This window comes from Furipterus horrens, unplaced genomic scaffold (genome assembly GCF_987537825.1).
Source record: "Furipterus horrens unplaced genomic scaffold, mFurHor1.1.pri manual_scaffold_7, whole genome shotgun sequence".
Classification (NCBI taxonomy): domain Eukaryota; kingdom Metazoa; phylum Chordata; class Mammalia; order Chiroptera; family Furipteridae; genus Furipterus; species Furipterus horrens.
The window spans coordinates 63864680-63884527 of record NW_028327177.1 but is presented as its reverse complement, the minus strand read 5'-3'; the positions used below and the strand labels follow the sequence as shown (position 1 = coordinate 63884527).

General features: G+C 36.4%; 1 protein-coding gene across 1 annotated transcript in view; it reads right to left on the bottom strand.

Moving 5' to 3' along the window:
- Positions 1-3065, bottom strand: part of PKIA (cAMP-dependent protein kinase inhibitor alpha) — a 54379-nt gene extending 51314 nt beyond the window's left edge. The window contains exon 1 of the mRNA XM_090283753.1: positions 2938-3065. The gene's annotated coding sequence lies outside the window, so the exon portion shown is untranslated. The remainder of the gene's footprint in view (positions 1-2937) is intronic.
- Positions 3066-19848: the final 16783 nt, after the last annotated feature.

Genomic DNA, 19848 nt, shown 5'->3' with positions numbered 1-19848 from the left:
CTTCACCCATGCTGCATGTGCAAATCACCTACAGTGACTTTTACCAATGGCTGGGTGCACTATCATATCTTATTTTTGTCTAGATTATAATACATGTTTTTAATTGAGAATTCTATTTTATTGGTTGCAAAGGCAGCACACCAGTTGACAGCAAAGTATGTGTGTGTGTGCACACATGCACACACACACAATTTCTAGTGGTTTAACAAAATGTGAGACAGGGTTAATCATAACTATAGAGTTTAAATGCCATTTACCAAGTTATTAAAGTGCAAGCAAGGTGGAAAAATAATTTAAATACACATCTTTTTAAATTTATTCAAAAAAGTCTTGAAGAAAATTTTAGGAAATCAATACAAAATGGTGAAACAAAAAAATCATGTTGCTTTGTTTACTCCTTAGTCTGTGACAATGCAAACAACAAAAGTTAACCTGGAATTTAAAATAAGGAGGGCTATATTGTATTAGGTACAGCTAAACATTATCCAATTTGCCATTAATTTTTCAAATTAAATTTCTCTTCTCTCTTCCCTGTCTCCATCTTCCTTTATGACAACTATTTCCCCAACCTTGTTGGCTTTACTAAAATGTGTTTCTGTGCTTACTGCTGTATAATAGTTCAATAGTAAAAGATCATGAATGCAGGGCAGAGGCATTTCAAAAAGGAAGGAAAATGCCTCTACACTTTTTAAACATAGAGATAACATTTTAAAATAAGTTACAAAAAGCAAAATTAAATAATTTTAATTATGAATAAAGTTTGCAAATACTGTTATAATTCCTCATAAAGAAGCAAAGAGGGATGAGGCATAGTGGGAATGTGGTGTTGTGGACAATGAAAATAAGCAGTAACTGTAATTTGTCATATATGCCACACTCAAGGGATTTAGAAGACAGAGGTTTGAGTGCCATCATCACTACTTGTTTGACATTCAATACTGGGAAAATAATATTTAATCATTGGGCTTTAGCTTTTATGTCTCCAAAATGTGGGTTCTTAGGCTACAGAAAACATTTAAAATCTTTTCAAGGTCTATGAGTTCCTGACCTTTGTGTTTTTGTGCCTTTATAAAGGCCAAGTTTTCACAAAAGATAGCATTCTTCTAAAAGCCTTTACAGAGAGGAAAAGCTATATATAGAAAGTCTGTTCCATGTCCAGGGGCCTTCTCAAGTCTGACTGCTATTTATAACCAGGTTTAGGCCAGTAGAACAACACATTTGCTTTAACTACTAACTGTCCAGGTTTCTTGGAATTAAAGATAAGTTTTCATTTTTCTACATGTTGATTTAAGAACCTGTTGAAAAGAAGAATTATTTTAATGCACTTATTGGATTGGCCAGTTGTTATATGGCTTGGCATGGGATGTGATTTAAACGGTTGTATTTCTGTTTGGACATACATACAGTCTGTTTTGATCATAGACCACTTATAGGATAAACACGTGCAACCATTTTTGAGCTCCTGTGAATATTCCTTCTAATGTTATACTTACAAATTTCATGCCAATTTACTTAAATTTCAATTCAGGCACAAATTTATAAATTTATCTAAGAACGTATTTTCACTCACATGACTCTTATTGATTTTATCTCAATAAAGAGAACCTGAAAAAATGCATAAACATTTGATACAGTTAAAAAAAAAAAAAAGAAAACAAAATCATCATTAGGTTAAAAAATCCAAAACCTCAAATAAAAAATGAGAGAGAGAGAGAGAGAGAGAGAGAGAGTTGATTTTGTGGAAGCTGCACTATGCTAAATGTTACATTCCCTTCTTTAATAAAATGGATTTTGTTCTTCTTGGGGGTACAGAAGACAGCAACAACAGATTACAGAGAGAGAGCCACAGTACTATGACTGTCCTCCCCATCTATGGAAAAATATAAATAATAATTTTAGTAGCTAGTGATTCTGAAATTGCCCTTAACTTTGTCTTTATAAAAAATGCTCTCAGAATTGTGTTTTGTAAATAATATGGCACAGAAGTTTATCAGAGGGATTTCCTATCCATATTAAAGTCATTTAACAGTATGTCTAATGTAGGTACTATGCTTAAATGTAAGAATATGATATGTAAATGGTTAAAACTAGATAAATTCTGTAATTATATCACTAGTCTGAGGTCCGGACTTTCATCTTATGAAAATTACTGCCATAGATCTTGGCAGATTTTTGTTCTGTGTTGGCTTTATAATTATCCTTAGAATCACTGGGACTCATCTATACTTTCAACAAATTTTATTGCTCACATTCCATGTGTCAGTTACAGTGCTGGGTCCTTAGAATACAGAAGTAGACACACAGGAAATACAAGGATAAATACCTTTTCTACCATATTAGCCTTTTTAAATTATTCATCCATCAGTCATCCAACATGTGTCTTCACATTGAGTACCAACTAAGGGTCAGGTGCTAAACCCCGAAGATATAACTGTGAAGGAGATGGATGGCCCTGATTTTGGTATCACCCGTGTTTTTGACTTGCCATATAATGAGATATCTTCATTATTCCCTTTGCCCTAAGTTTTTTTTTAATCTCAAACTGCTAATGTAGATAAAATTGTTGCCTTAGTTTTGATAAGCAGCTAGATCAAGGAGACAACATATGAAAATGATTTGTTTTAGGAGAAAGTACCAAAAGGGTTAATCTGCTCTCCACACACATAAACTCCTGGGATAAGCCACAGGCACCAAGATCACTAAGTGTACTCAGCAACAATGAGCTAAAAATGGGAAAAAAAGCATCATACTGTTATTGTATCCCTTTTCCTCCAAGGATATTATCTGATAAAACACCACAACTAACCTCCAAGGGAATTGCAAACAGCTTCCTTGTAGCATAGGTTATATATCCATCTTTTTCCAAGCAGACATATCATGTCCAGCCATCAGCACAATTTATTTATGCTGGTTAAATGTATGAGATTGAGGTCCTACCTGAGTGGAAACTTTCTTGTTCTTAATTCATTGGATATCTTGGCTTTTTTTCCTCCTGGATCAGATCTTCAGACTTCTACCAGAAATTGCTCCTTTGGGGAAATCAGACCTTCCCAGAAACTCAAGAACTGAAATGGAGACAGCAGGAGAAAGGGAAATTAACTATACATATAAAATTTAGTTTTTTAAAGTTTTAAGTCAATGTTCAAGCACACATCTTCTAAACAGCTTAATAAAAAATTAAGGGAAATTCACAGTTTATAAGTCTGAATATTCACAGAGACACATGACAAGAGTTCAGGTAGCATTTGAGTCTTCCAGCCAAGTAGACTCCAGGAAAAGCCCATCTTTCCTTTTTTCATTAAGACATAAAATAAGGGAAAAAAGGACAAGTTTTCTAAGTCTTTTTTGTTAAATTTACTTCCTTTCTTTAGTTTTTGCCTAGAATTTCATAAAATTATTCATCTGACAAAACAATTATTCGTAAAATTAAACATAGGAATTTGCAGGATATTTCACAGAGAACTTTAATGTACGATATGTATTGCATACATGCACTGTGAACTCATCTTTTCAAGCACTGTTACACACAAAAGTGTACATGTGTGTAACATGGGCACATCTGCATATGTGTCTCTTTTTGTGATGGCATGGTGGGGAGAGAATAAATCTGTTGACTGTTAATCAGTGGTTTACAAAGATAGGTATTAGGGTAAAGGGAAAGGCTACAACAAGTGAAGCGATAAAGTTCTGTCGTTGTGCTTCCAAAATAATAATCGCAGTGTTCTGATTAACTAAGGGAGCAAGCAGTCTCCTCAAATTATAGTCACACCTGTTCCAGACCATTTGCCTGTAAATTCCACACCATGATTCATGTAAGACAAATGGCAGTATCTCTCCTTCCCTTTATCCATTGGCCGTTCTCAGGTACATTATTTTTCTCTTCAAGTTTATGCTATTTCCTACCTGTATAAAAAGATCAAGATCTAGAAGTGACAAATAGTTTGCTCTGTCTTGGTACCTGTACCAGCGATGTCTCTGTTAGGAGTATTGGATTGTTAGGGAGCCATAAATTTATTGGGATTATATGCCTGTATTTCTTAATGAACATGTAACTATTCTTTATCTCTATTGATATTGATGTTGAAGAAAAACTAAGTAACTGTGAAAGGATTTTTAACTTCCATCAAAAAACAATAATTCTTGGTACCACCTATTTGGAAGAACCCGCTGAATAAATCAGAGCTAATTGTCTTTAAATGCTGAATTTATTTTCAGTGTTTAATCTTTTACATGGCTAATGTGTATCACAGGCATGAATCCACTTCAAAAGGCAAAGATGATCTTAAACATTGATTGCAGGCAAAGTCTAAAGTACAGGGAAATATTAATGCAAGATGCTATAACTCTAGTTAATGCATTCATGTTATCAAATTGATGTTTTGTTATTTCAACCTATAAAGACTTCATTTTTATACATTTCCCACCCACCTTTTCCCAAAACTTCACAAGGATATAATACTATATTTCATTATGTTCATCAATTAGAGTTTGTTGACACTTATGATTGCCAATGATACTGCCATGTGTGTTACCTTTACAGATTGTTTCTTTGGCAAAATCTAATCTTCACAGGGGCCTAAAAGCCATTATCATGTATAGATTTGTAGCTAGATTACCAGATATTTTACTTAGAGGCATAATAGAATATTGAAAAAGCCATTCCTTCTCTGTCTTTGTTATTCATAGGTCACTTACCATCTTACTTTTTGTCAGCCAACTCAGAAATGCTCCATAAATTTAGACTACTTAATATTATTTAATGTGGTTAAAATTCAACATTTTCTTTGTAATATGGTCCTAATACTACATTATTTTTATTGGTGTAAGTCATCAGAAGATTTTTGTGCTTAATTTAAAAAAATAATTAAAATAAGTTATTCAACATGCTTTTCTTTGTGTTTTATTTTTATTTTTATTTTTTAAACAGCAATTTTCCCTAGGCTGACAGAGGGCACATACATGAGTTGGCCCCTTTTTCCTCCCTTGAACGCTTGACTCATCTGTTCCACTAACTCAAGTTTGTTCTACTTTCTCAAAAAGTAGTATTAACTAATTCACCATGCATTTATTTATTCATTATTTATTAAATAAATATTTATTGAATTATTATGTGTGGCAAATAGAAAAGGCAGAAAACTCATCTGGGCTGTGTTGGAAGTAATAAACTCAGATAAAATCTTTCCTGATAACAGCTGTTTCTCAATTTACTTGAAGTTGTATTTCATTATGGGGACTCACAAATTTAGGGAAAATCAGCACCTACATAATAACAAATAAAAATAGTAGCCGTATATTGAGTGCCTGCTTTATACCTGACTCTAAAAAGTATCTAAAATCATCAATGATGTTTTGAGGATTGCTGATATAATTGTAATCTTCCCTTTACAGATGAAAATATAACTCTGTGCTCTTAATCACAATGCATGTGTATCTCATGTATCTGTGAGAGAGAGAGAGAGAGAGAATTAGTTTAATATAGAACTTCTGAGAAATGGCAAGTATTGCCAGGTTTCCATCAACCAATAATTTAAGAGCTCCAAACTATGCAAATAATTGTTAATCAGATGGCCAAACTGAGGCTCTTTCACTTTGAACTAAGAAAACAAAGGCTTTCAGAAGTTGAGTCCAAATTTTACATTTACATAAGATAGTTATTACAGAAGGCCAAAGATGAATTTAATAACTGAAAAGCTCTGAAGCTGGCACCTGCAGATTCATTTGTTCTCAATTCTGTGAAAGACAAATTTAGTGAATAAAAATGAGAAAAGAAGAACCAAGGGGCTAGTAATTTTGATAGTTTGTTTAATCTCCATACTAAGAAAGACTAAACAAACAAAAAAAACCTTGAAATGATATATTTTTAAAGCAATTACAAGTGAATATAGTGTCTTTGTAACAAATAACTTGGAAGTATGAACTGTCAAAAAAAATCTAAACTTCTCTGATGATGGAATTGTAGGCTTTACTTGAAAGTATGAAATACAGCATAATATAATAATCAGAAAGCTTTAAGAAAAGGGGTCAAAGAAACTCCTTCAGTAATGCTGTTAAAAAGCAAAATTATAAAATTAAATGAGATATTTTAAAGAATGTTTTGAAACAAATAGAAAATTCTCATTACTGTTACAAAACTTTTAAAATTTTGTTTTAACTTTTAATAAATACTTACATGTTTACATAGTAGCTGTCATAAGGTAAAAAAGTATTTTAAAATCAGCTTCTTCATTCTTTCTTCATTAAGAATTATTCTATTTTGCTGTACAGTCTTATAATTATAATAGAATAACTAGTTTTCTAACTAAGTGAATATAATTTACATATTCCTATTGTTGACTATTAAAGGTGGTTCCATTTTTTTATTAGAAATGACATGCCAGTAAACACCTTTATTTATATAACAATTTTGTAAATATAAATTATTTATTGGAGTAAGCTTCTAGAATTTTAATTGAGTAAAAACCTATGAAAATTTTTATCTTTCTAGAGATTTCCAAGTTACTTTTAAAAAAATTAAATCAAATAGTTATATATAATTTTTGATTTTGCTAAAATAGTAAACTGAAACCTCATGTTCCATTTCTTTGAATTTTCTATAACTGTTGAGCTTAAATATTTTACATACTATATATATATATACAGTACTAATTGTATTTTCTCTTGTTCATTATCTCTCACTTTCTGCCTTTTTGTAAGAGAGCTGGAGAAAAGTCATGTGGCAGGGCAAATTGATATTCTAATATATTAATAATTACCAACTTCAAATGAGTTTTCAAGATTGGAAATATTATTCTGACTTACCAGTAGGTTCCTTCTAATTCTCCTTACTATTTTTTAAGCTTTCTTCACTCTCCTCAAATACCCCTCTGTCCTTTCTACTTTCCTTGCTCTCAGCTAATGAGTTGCCTCATATCTCACTAAGAAAATGGAAGTTAGTAAATAGCCAACTGCCCAATCCATTATTCATTAAAATTCATACTGATCTTTTTATTCCCTTTTATTATAAGAGTCAAAGTTAAAAGGCTATTTCCACTACATAAGATAAGTATTCCACTTTATCTCCTCTTCTCAAGTACTTCACAGCACTGCATTTTCCATAAGCTATCTTCCTTATAAATTATTCCCACCAAGATTCAAACTTATGAGGATCTAAGATGGCGGAGGAGTAAGTGGAAGCTACACTAACCTCCTCCCAGGAGCAGTCTGTATTTACAACTTAATTTTGGAGAAATCATCTGGAATAACCAACTGAACACTAGCTGGAAAGAAGTCTTATAACCACGGAGAGACAGAAAAGGCCGCTACAGCACAACTTGACCAGGAGGGAGTGTGGCGATGTGGAAGGGCTGGCTGGGCTCCCATAGGTGGCAGCTGAAGGGACTGAGAAACATCTCAGCAGCTTGGGGTTCCCCCTGAGAAGGGCAGGGTCTAAACCCCCAGCTGTGCTTCCCAGCCTACAGCAACATAGTGGAAAGTAAAATAGTATCAGCTGTGAAAAGCGAAAAGCCACAGGGTTTCTTGGTAGCTGGAGAGAAACAGCGGGAGAAAAAGAGCTCTTAAGTGGATCACATACAAAAATATTTTGGCCCCCACTTACCCTGGGCTCAAGCAGAGGGAAGGTAGAGAGGACTGAAGACACTTGGGGAGAGTTTGGCGTGGTGGCTTTGAGGGGAGAGCTGGGGGAGCAGCTGACTGGGTCCCAGTGCTGACTCATTCACAGTACTGCAGGAAGACCATTCCCCCCCGCCCCAAGTGGCATCAGCCTGAGGGGAAGCAAAAGACCTGCTTACAGGAATTAAGCTTCCACACCCATGGTCCTTAAGCCTGATGGCTAATCACAGATTGAATAGATTAACAATTAAAGAAGACAGACAAAGGCAATACATCCCTGGAAGTCTCCAACAGGCTGCCTAGGGTCAGACTGGTACATGATCTGATGCCACCAGAGGCAGATCCAGGAAGTGCAGATCACTCTAAGAAGCACGAACAAAAAATAGGAGTCACAAAAATGGGGAGACAGAGAAACAACCCCCCATCGAAAGGAAAGGAAGAATCCCCAGAAAGAGTGCTAAATGAAATAGAGGGGAGCAAACTATCAGATATGGAATTCAAAACATGGATTATGGAGAAGCTGAATGAGCTCAGTGGAAACTACAAAGAACTCCAGGGAAACTACAAGGAACTCCAGAAAAACTACAATGAACTTACAGAGAATGACCAGCATGAAAAAGGACATAGAAGCTATCAATAAGAGCCGGGAAGAAATTAAGAATACAATCTCTGAGTTGAAGAAGACAGTAGAAGGTATTAAAAGCAGGCTAGAGGAAGCAAAAGATTGGATCAGCGAGCTGGAGGACAATGTGGACAAAAACTCCCAGACAGTGCAACAAAATAAAAAAAGACTGAACAAGACTGAAGAGGTTCTAAGACAGCTGCAGGAAAACATGAAACTTAATAATATCCATATCATAGGAATTCCAGAAGGAGAAGAAGAGCAAGGGATAGAAAACCTCTTTGAAAAACTGACAGAAAACTTCCTTAACATGAGGAGAGAAAAAGTCTTGCAAGTCCAGGAAGCACAGAGGGTCCCAATGAAGATGAACCCCAACAGGCCCACTTCAAGACACATCATAATTAAAATGCCAACATTCAAAGACAAAGAGAGAATCCTAAAAGCAGCAAGAGAGAAACAACTAATAACATACAAGGGAGCTCCAATAAGGCTATCATTAGATTTCTCAGTAGAAACACTACAAGTCAGAAGGGAATGGCAAAAAATATCCCAAGCAATGAAAAACAAAGGCCTACAACCTAGAATACTCTACCCAGCAAGGTTCTCATTCAAAATGGTAGGTGAAATAAAGAGTTTCCAAGACAAAAGAAGGCTAAAAGAATACATCTCCACCAAACCAGTATTGCAAGAGATGCTAAAGGGTCTGCTTTAAGAAGATGAAGAAACAGAGAGAGACGACAGAGAGGAACACGAGTACAAGGGGGAAAATGACAATGAATAAGTACTTATCGGTAATAACCTTAAATGTAAATGGATTAAATTCTCTAATCAAAAGACATAGGATAGCTGAATGGATTATAAAGCATGACCCACATATATGCTGTCTACAAGAGACCCACCTTAGAACAAAAGATCTACACAGACTGAAAGTGAAAGGATGGAAAAAAGTATTTCAAGCAAATGGACATGAAAGAAAAGCCAGGGTAGCAATACTGACATCAGACAAAACAGATTTCACAGCAAAGGCCATAAAAAGAGACAAAGAAGAACATTTTATAATACTCAAGGAAAAAATCCATGAAGAAGATATAACCCTTATAAATATATATGCAAACTTAGGAGCACCCAAATATGTAAGGAAAATTTTGAAAGACTCCAAGAAAGGTATAGACAGCAACACACTCATAGTAGGGGACCTTAACACCCCATTGTCAACAATGGACAGATCTTCGAAGCAAAGAAACACTGAAGATATTGAGGCACTGAACAACACTCTAGATCAAATGGACTTAGTTAATATATATAGAACTTTTCACCCCAAAGAAGCAAAATATTCTTCTCAAGTGCACATGGAACATTTTCAAAAATTGACCACATAGTAGGATACAAAACAAGCCTAAACAAATTCAAGAAAATTGAAATTATATCAAGCATCTTCTCAGATCACAATGGCTTAAAATTGGAAATCAACATCGAGGAAAAAAGTCAAAAACATTCAAACTCATGGAGAATGAATAACATGCTATTAAATAATGAATGGGTTAACAATGACATCAAAGAAGAAATCAAAAAGTTTCTGGAAACTAATGATAATGAACACACAACAACCCAAAACCTATGAGATACAGTGAAAGCAGTCCTCAGAAGAAAGTTCATAGCAATACAGGCCTACCTAAAAAAGCTAGAAGAACCTCTAATAAAAAATTTAACCTTATAGCTACAAGAACTAGAGGTTGAACAACAAGCAAAGCCCAGATCAAGTAGAAGGAAGGAAATCATCAAGATCAGAGCACAATTAAATAATAGGAGACTAAACTAACAATTCAAAAGAACAACATAAGTAGGAGCTGGTTCTTTGAAAAATAAACAAAATTGACAAGCCTTTAGCCAAGCTCATAAAAAAAAAGAGAAAGGACCCAAATAAATAAAATCAGAAACGGAAGAGGAGAAATCATAACCGATACTTTAGAAATACAAAGAATTGTAAGAAATTATTACGAACAACTGTATGGCAAGAAATTTGACAACCTGGAGGAAATGGACAAATTACTAAAAACATATAGTCTTCCAAAACTGAATCAAGAAGAAGCAGAAAGCCTGAATAGACCAATAACAACTAGTGAAATTGAAGCAGTAATCAAAACCTCCTGGCACACAAACGCCCTAGACCGGATGGCTTCACGGGTGAATTCTACAAAACATTTAGGAAAGAACTAACTCCTGTCCTCCTCAGACTATCCCAAAAGATCCAAGAAGAGGGAAGACTCCCAAACTTGTTCTATGAAGCCAGTATTACCCTAACTCCAAAACCAGGTCAAGACATAACAGAGAAAGAAACTACAGGCCAATATCGCTGATGAACATAGATGCTAAAATCCTCAACAAAATATTGGCAGACCGGATCCAGCAACACATTAGAAAGATCATACACCACGATCAAGTGGGATTCATCCCAGGGATTCAACGATGGTTTAAAATTCACAAATCAACAAACGTAATACACCACATAAACAAAATGAAAGACAAAAACCACATGATCATATTGGTAGATGCAGAAAGAGCATTTGATAAAGTACAACATCCATTTATGATGAAAACTCTCAGCAAAACAGGAATAGAGGGAGTATACCTCAACATAAGAAAGGCCATATATGAGAAACCTGAAGCGAACATCATACTCAATGGGCAAAAACTGAGAGCATTCCTCCTGAGGTCAGGAACAAGACAAGGATGTCCACTCTCTCCACTCCTATTCAACACAGCCTTGGAAGTTCTAGCCACAACAATCAGACAAGAAAGAGAAATAAAAGGCATCCAAATTGGAAAAGATTAAGTAAAATTGTCATTATTTGCAGATGACATGATAGTGTACATAGAAAACCCAATAGATTCCACAAAAAAAAAAAAAACTACTCTAACTAATAAGTGAATTCAGCAAAATAGCAGGGTATAAAGTCAATATTCATAAATTGAAGGCATTCTTGTACACAAACAATAAAATCTCATAAATAGAAACTGAAAGAAAAATCCCACTTACCATAGCAAAAAGGTAAATAAAGTACCTAGGAATAAACTTAAACAAAGGGGTAAAAGACCTGTACTCAGAAAACTATATAACACCAAAGAAAGAAATTAAAAATAGATACAAATAAATGGAAGCATATACCATGCTCATGGATGGAAAGAATCACCATCATTAAAATGTTCATACTATCCAAAGCAATTTATAGATTCAATGCAATCCCTACTAAAATACCAATGACATTTTTCACAGACTTAGAACAAATACTACAAAAATTTATATGGAACCAAAAAAGAGCCCGAATAGCCACAGCAATTTTTAGGAAGAAGAACACAGTAGGAGGAATCACAATACCTGATATCAAACTATACTACAAGGCCACGGTAATCAAAACAGCCTGGTGCTGGCATAAGGACAGACATATAGATCAATGGAACAGAATAGAGAGCCCAGAAATAAACCTAGGTCTCTATGGTCAACTAATATTTGACAAAGGAGGAAGGAACATCAAATGGAGTGAAAAGAGCCTCTTCAACAAAAGGTGTTGGGAGAACTGGACAGGGACATGCAAAAAAATGAAACTAGACCACCAGCTCACACCATACACCAGAATAAACTCAAAATGGATCAAAAAGAATTAAATGTAAACCGTGACACCATAGAAGTCCTAGAGGAAAACATAGGCAGAAAAATATCAGATATCCCACGTAGCAACATTTTCACTGATATATCTCCTAAGGTAAGGGAAATAAAAGAAAGAATAAACAAATGGGACTACATCAAACTAAAAAGTTTTTGCTCAGCTAAAGAAAACATCAGCAAGATGAAAAGGAAACCAACCATATGGGATAATATATTCGCCAATGACATCTCAGACAAGGGATTGATCTCCAAAATATATAAAGAACTCATATGACTCAACACCAAGAAGACAGACAACCCAATTAAAAAATGGGCAAAGGACCTGAACAAATACTTCTCCAAAGAGGACATACAGAGAGTCCATAGACATATGAAAGAATGCTCAACATCACTAGCCATCAGAGAGATGCAAATAAAAACCACAACGAGATACCACTTTACACCAGTCAGAATGGCCATCATCAACAAATCAACAAACAACTTGTGCTGCTGAGGATGTGGAGAAATGGGAACCCTGGTGCACTGCTGGTGGGAATGCAGACTGGTGCAGCCACTATGGAAAAGAGTTTGTAATTTTCTGAAAAAACTAAAAATGGAACTGTCTTTTGAACCAGCAATTCCATTGCTAGGATTATATCCGAAAAATCCTGAAACACTGATTGAAAAGAACCTATGCACCCCTATGTTCATAGCAGCACTATTTACAATAGCCAAGTGCTGGAAACAACCTAAATGCGCATCTGTAGATGAGTGGATCAAAAATCTGTGGTACATTTACAGAATGGAGTACTATGTAGCAGAAAGAAAGAAGGAACTTCTACCATTTGCAACAACATGGATGGAACTAAAGAGAATTATGCTTAGCAAAATACGCCAGGCAACGAAAGAAAAATGCCTTATGCTGTCACCTATTACAGGAAACTAATGAACAACACAAACAAATGGGAAAAATTGAACCAGTGGTATGTAAACAAGGAGTAGACTAACAGTAACAAGGGGGAAGGCGGGAGGGAGAGAAGAGGGTAAGAAGAGGAAGCGTCTATTCAAAGAACACGTATAAATGACCCACGAACATGGACAACTGAGTGGGGACTAAATGTTGGAGAAGGAGGGGACAGGGTGCAAAGAAGCAAGAGCGGGAAAAAGAGTGGGACAACTGTAATGGAAAAACAAACAAAAAATTTTTAGTGGTGGAAAAATGAAGATATGAAGAATGGAAATGCCAGTTCATTGAATATTAAGACAAGGATTTTCCTTCAGACTGTATATTTTTCTCCCTATCTGATCCCTCCAGAGTTTGGCATTGTAAAGAAGTAAGTAATGACATAAGTTTCCTTGCATAAAACTAATAAGACCAGTTGTTAATAGAGGGTTTTTTGTTTCTTTTTACCAAGACTTTGACTGAAAGGTCATGCATAAAGGAGACATGCTTGGGCTCTGGTTGTTATCAAAAAGCCCTGAGGAACTGGGAATAACTTTTGAAGGTAATAAAAGTCCATGAGATAAAAGGCCTGGTACCGTGGTTGGTTGTGCGGTCCACAGCAATCTTTCCAGAGAAGAAATGAAGGTTGTTTTCCTGAAAGATGGCTAGAAGGAACCTTAAGGCACAATGGAAAACGAGAAGGATTTGGAAAAGACAGGTGTGTACAGGCAAGGCTGAAAGCCACGTATGTGGCTCAGCTTCTGTGCCCTGAAGGGCAGACTGAAGGTCACCCTAAATGTTCCTTGCGTAAGTTCCAGCAACGCAGAAGTAAAGATCATAAGTGATCATTTTCTGCTCTTGTTGTGTTTATGCAAATGAACAGGAAAATTCAAAATGGACTTAATGCAGTCCCTTTAATGACAAGGAGGGTAATCTTAGGGAGAAAAATCTTTATTCAAGGAAAATCACAATGATCAGTGGTAAACTATAAAGTAGTGCAGCTAACCGTCTTTAAAGTTTCTTTTCATTTAAAATATGTTTTCACTTGGAAGTTAAACTATGCCTGTGGTATCATCAAAGATATTTAATTTACAGGCAAGAAGAATGTCAAATGCCTTGCAACTGGATGTCTTTCCGATAAGACAGTCTTACAGATTTAGAGACTTGTTTGTAGGTTATGTTACATAAATTAACATGTGTTTTCTATTTTCAAAGGGCATAGGCCTATGATCTCATTACTTGAGTGATTATCTGTACATATAGGCCTCACTTAATCCTGTCTGCATTGCTGCCTCCTGAGACTCAATGGTTTGGCTGAACTAAGAGGCTGGGTTGGTGAAGAATGGGGTGGTCTGTGGGCTTCACTTTAAAACTGGTTCTTCTTTTCTATCCTAATGATTTGGACCGAAAGGGCCCAGAGGTCTGATAGGGGGGAAACCTAAAATATTCCTCTCAGCCCAAACTAAGTATAATGGGCCAAATGGTTTTGGACAGGTGAGATGTGCCTGGCACACCTTCCTCCAAAGAAACCCCCTTTTTTCCCCCCTAATGTGGGACATTGAAAAATTAATCCCTGCTTTTTGTTATCTAGCAGTTATGGAGTGAATGATGTCTTTTAACCCTTTTGCCAAATCTGTTGCCCCCAGAATACAACAAGGATGCCAGCCTGTTAAACCAAGCACGCCATTGTCTGGGTACAGCCAACTGACCTGGATTCTGTACGATCCTTCCGCATGTGGGAAGGCCACCCTCCCCTCCACATCCCCACTCTTATTAGGGATGTCTGGACACAAGAGTAGGGAGGACGATGACCATGTCCAGCTTGAAGCAGCTAGAGGAGCTTGAGACCTTTGCCCATTGTCCTTTATATGATTATAAAGGGTCTTAAATCTGAGAGGGAGGGATTGTTATTTTTTGTTGTTAAAATAATTAATTAATCATTTATTTATTTTAAAAAATGGAAGAGGAATATATGAAAGGGTGAAGCGGGAGAGCTTGTATGTACGAACCATGGGCATGGATTTGGTAGGGGATTGCTGGGGGAGGGGGTTGCTGGGTGGAAGGGAGCAAAGGGGAAAAAATTGGAATTATTGTAACAATATAACTAATAAAATATAATTTTTAAAAAAGGAAACAAATATTTTAATAACCTTAAAAAAAGATTCAAACTTATTCTAGACTAGTTGTAACTCTTACTTAAAAAGCATATATGCAACATGAAATCTTCCCTTGATTCCCACATATATTCTCTACCCTTTTCATGCATGAGCTTTTCAAAATTATCTTCATATATTTTTTCCACTTCAAGTCCCATTCACTCTGTAAATTACATTATCTGGCTTCTCTCACCCCAACTTCCTTGCCCACTCCCCTGTAATTTTCTTGATGAAAGTCACCAGTGATCTCCACCTCAACAAAGCCAATACCTAGTTTTTGCCCCCATATTTCTAGGCTCTTTTCTTCTTTAAACAGGACAAAGAAACAAACAAACAAAGTAAACATAAATCTATTTGTTTTTATGCTTCTGTACTTTTATATTCTCAATCTTCTACCCAACTGTATTTTACTGGCTCCTCTTCCTTAATCTGCTTCCTAAATATTCTATTAGTTTAATTATCATCAGTGGCATATATAACTACATGAAGGATTATTCTTAACATTTCAGTTTCATATAACAATACTAGTCACAGCATCAATACCTCTATAATGTTTACCAGGTGCCAGACACTATTCTAGGACATTGTTTTATATACATGAGTTTATCCTTCTCATAAACTTGTGAGATAAGCTTTATTACTTTTCCCATAGTGAAAGCAAGGAAACTGAGGCATTGAAAGGTTAAGTATTATTTCCCCAAGGTCACAACATCAGTAATTGGTGACACCCCTAGCTGAGTTAATGCTAAAACTTGAGAGTAGGCAAGTTAAATGATGTCTTACCGATTGGCTTTAAGTGAACAAAATTTAATTAATGCCATGTAAAGTACCAAAGCAATGAAATATTTTGTATTGAATGGGAACAATTAAGTCAAATATCAATGACTAAGTATAATTGATTTTATTGAATGAAATTATTTCTTTTTTTAAGCTTTAAAGATTTTATTTTTTTATTTTTAGAGAGAGGGGAAGAGAGAGAAAGAGAGGGAGAGAAGTTTAAGTGCACAAGAGAAAAAATCTATTGCTTCTCGTATGCACCCCAACCAGGCATGGAATCTGACAGGGACCAGAACTGCAACCCAGGTATATGTTCTGACTGAAAATCAAACCCGTGACCTTTTGCTTTGCAAGACAACATCCAACCAACTGAGCCACACCAGTCAGGGCTGAAATTATTTCTTATTACTTTATTCATTTGGAAGAGAAATAGTCTTGCTTTAGCGTTTTAGAGTTTTTCCTTCATTCACACATTTATTCATTTATTCAACACACATTTCTTGAGCACCTTCCAATACCAGTCTCTGTTGAAAATATTGGAAATTTTAGTGGTGAACAAGGAAGCACAAACATTGTTATTCTTACACAAATACCTCAGAGGTGAGGGGGAACAGAAAACATGTAAACAGATTTCACTTAGTGACTGAAATGCAACTGGATAATGAGGAGGAAGTTCTCTTTGGTTAAGTTAGTAGTGATGGCATTTTAACTGAGACCTTAATGATCAGAGGGAAATTGGACTAGGTATAGAGTCAGCAAATGCAAAGTTGTATGACAGTAACAATCAAAAGCTGTTGAATTTGAAGGCAAGAAAAAGGTTAACGTGCCCAGAACTGGATGAAGGCAGGAAGAAGGTTGGTAAAAGACATAGGAGGTGGCCAGAGCACATAGTACCTGTAAGCCTTGTTAGGTTGTTTATACTTGGGTATCTTCACACTAGATTGATTGCTTTTAAGGGTTAGAAGCAGGTCAAGGATATAATTTTATTCGTGCTTTTTAAAGATTATCTTTATTGTGGAGTCTCCTACAAAAATAAAATGGCTGTGCTTTTGTAAAGTGTGGATAATAAATTTTTAAAAGCCCAATGAGCTTATGAATGGTTGGTTCACTAATTATTGTTACTAGTCTCAACTAAACTGCATTAATATATGCTTGGTGACCCTGGGGTCTTGGAATATATTAGATTAGGAAAACTCAACTATCTTCAATTTATTGATTTGAAAAATTCTCAAACCTGTCGAGATTCAGGGTTAGAGTAAGAAAAGAGGACATGATAGGTGGGTTCTTCTGTTTCTTCTCCCTTTCTGTGGGAGAAGTAATGAGTGGAGAGATGACTAAACTGCTGTTGACACATTGCTTAAATTTCAGAACTAGTTCAATTCTGTAAATATTTGCTGAAAAAACTACCATGTGTTAGGATCTAAGCTGAGACTGAGAATGCAAACTGAGTAATTAATAATATGTAGCTATAACTGATGAGTCAGGCACTGTGTTAATGCTTAATATGCATCATTTCATGTCATGTTAATTTATACACTAACCCTATCAGCTGGGTACATTTATTATCCAATTTTTCAGATGAGAAATATGATGTTTTTAAGGTGCTTAGGTGACTTTTCCAAGGTTACACAGCTAGTCAGGGGTATTTGTACTCAGGAGAACTGATATTAGCAGCAACTCTCTTAACCATTATGATCCACTATCTGCAAAGACACTTCTTGTGAAGTTCAAAAATATATATTGTATATGTAATACATTATATATGTATATTTATATTTATATTTATATTTATGACCCTAAGACTGCCTGGCACAAACTAACTGCTTGAGAAAGCTTCGGTTTATGTAAGATGCACTTGGGGTAAAGAAGATTGTAATCAAGGGTCTAGAGGCAGTACATATGTTAAAGAATTGGCCTGGGGCAGTGAGGTAGAATACCAGCCTGATGATGAGAACCAAGAAGCAGTGCATCATTTTTCTTTATAATTATTAAATTATGCCTACTTCACAATATTATAAAGAAGTTATAGTATAATAGTTTGTGGACACAGCTTGAACCTGGCAAATGTTGAGTATATATAGGACAACATTGGCATTTAGGTGTAGTTAAATAAGCTTTCATTTCTCTTTAGTCTAAAGCAAAAACAATTTTATGATCTATATAATTTAGGAAAGTCTTCAGAGAAAATATTTAAAGCCCACTATCTCAAAGGAAAGCAATCTGATATACCAACAGAAGCTAGTCCAATTACGCCAGTTGTTTAGTGAGATTTGTACTGATATATCATCCTTCATGTTGTATTTTTAAGGCATTATTCTAGCAGACTGAAGGTTGCAGTCCAGTAGATGGTTGCTGAATCCATTTTCTCCTGCCTCCAACCCAGATTTTTGGATTATCTTCTGACAATCAGCCTGAACAATCAACAGAATTTTAGCTATATTTGGTTTTGAGCCAAGGAGTACAGAAGATGTTTGGTCCTGTCCAGTAAGCAAATTTTATAAGTTGAAGGGGAAATACCCCATGTGTGGCTCTGGTAGCAACCGAGAGACCAGACAGAAATTGCAGCTTTGGAGCTCTTTCTCTTCCTGGAGCAAGAGACCTTAGTCCCATACAGGGATCACTAACCCTCATTGGGGATGAACTGGAGAATTTTACTGAGTCTGTGAAATCCAGGGTATGCAGCACTTAATAGCTGAAGCACTGACCTGGAGAGTTCCAGATAAGGACTCAGGCTGCTGAAGTGATTAGGTACCACATATGGAGAAGTCAGAGGCACCTGCAGGCTGCAGCCAGCCATGACTTCGCAAGACATTTTGCCTTTTTGGGAGGATACATGTGCAGAGTTCCAGACAGTGATTCAGTACTGCTGTGTGGGTACCACATAGAAACTTTTTTTTTTTCACATAGAAACTTTTTAACAGGAACTGAAGCATGACTGGGCAAGGACTCCCTGCTTAGCTGCTCTGCCAGCAAAGAGAACATATTGAAATCACAGCTACAGCATATCCTCCTCTTTGAACAGTGGGACTGTAAGGATACAGCAGTAGAGGGAAGGGGAGACTGTGAGGTCTCTGGTGATGGAATGATGTGAGAGTTTTCCACACCTGTGAAAATCGGAGACCTTATTTTAGCATCAAGTGCTTTTATGGTTTGGGCACTAGGTTGAAGAGCTCATTATATGAGCTCAGACTGAGAGAAATCTTGCTGATGCAACAGGGCTTCTGAGAGAGGAAGACAGCAGCTGCATAAAGTGTCGAGAGGAAAAACAGAACTTACTGAGCAGATTGGAGGATAAAAAACAGTTTTTCCACTCACAAGCCTGTGGACAGCACACCAGGGATGCCTGCTGCTGCTTTGGCTGCAGGAAAGGAACCTAGAAGACAAGTGAACTTTTTTTGACCCATTATGAACTTCTCTCACCTGCACCAAGCCACGCTGGATCTAGGGGTCCTTTCCCACTGAGACCAGCAGAGTAGAGTTCAGAAATTTGCACAATGCAGGGCAAGACCAAAACAAAAAACTTGCGGAGCCAGAAAACAGGCTTTCCCACCCTCAAGTCTACGAATGGTGTCCTGCCCCCCATTTGCTGCTGGAACTGGGGCTGTAGAGAGGAACCTAGCACAATGAGAAAATTGTGTTTTGACCTGTTCTAAACTTTCCTAGTTTGCCAACCCATGCTATATCTTAGGGTCTTTTCCCACTGAGAACAGTTGTAAAGAGAGATCAGATTTTTGCACAAGGGGTTTTCTGGGCCCTACCCAGATCAGCTTGCAAACAAACCAGGGGCTGTGTGGAACAGAGAGTTCTGGTCTGTGTCACCTGCAAAGGCTATTAGCTGGGAGTTAGATGAGAGTTGAGCAGCAGAGAAACTTTGCAGAGAGGCAACCCCCCTTGAACTCTACAAATCCCTAGGAAGTGAATGGAGTGCCTGCTCCCTCCTGCAAGGTTACAGGTATCACCAACTGGGAAACTGCAGAATAGTCCTGCCAGGTCCTAGATTCCCCTGCTGGCTGCATTTCCACGTGGGAATGAAAACAAAAAACTCCAAACAAAGACTTTCAAAATATGAGAATTTTGGAAGATAACGCCTGTGAGCAGG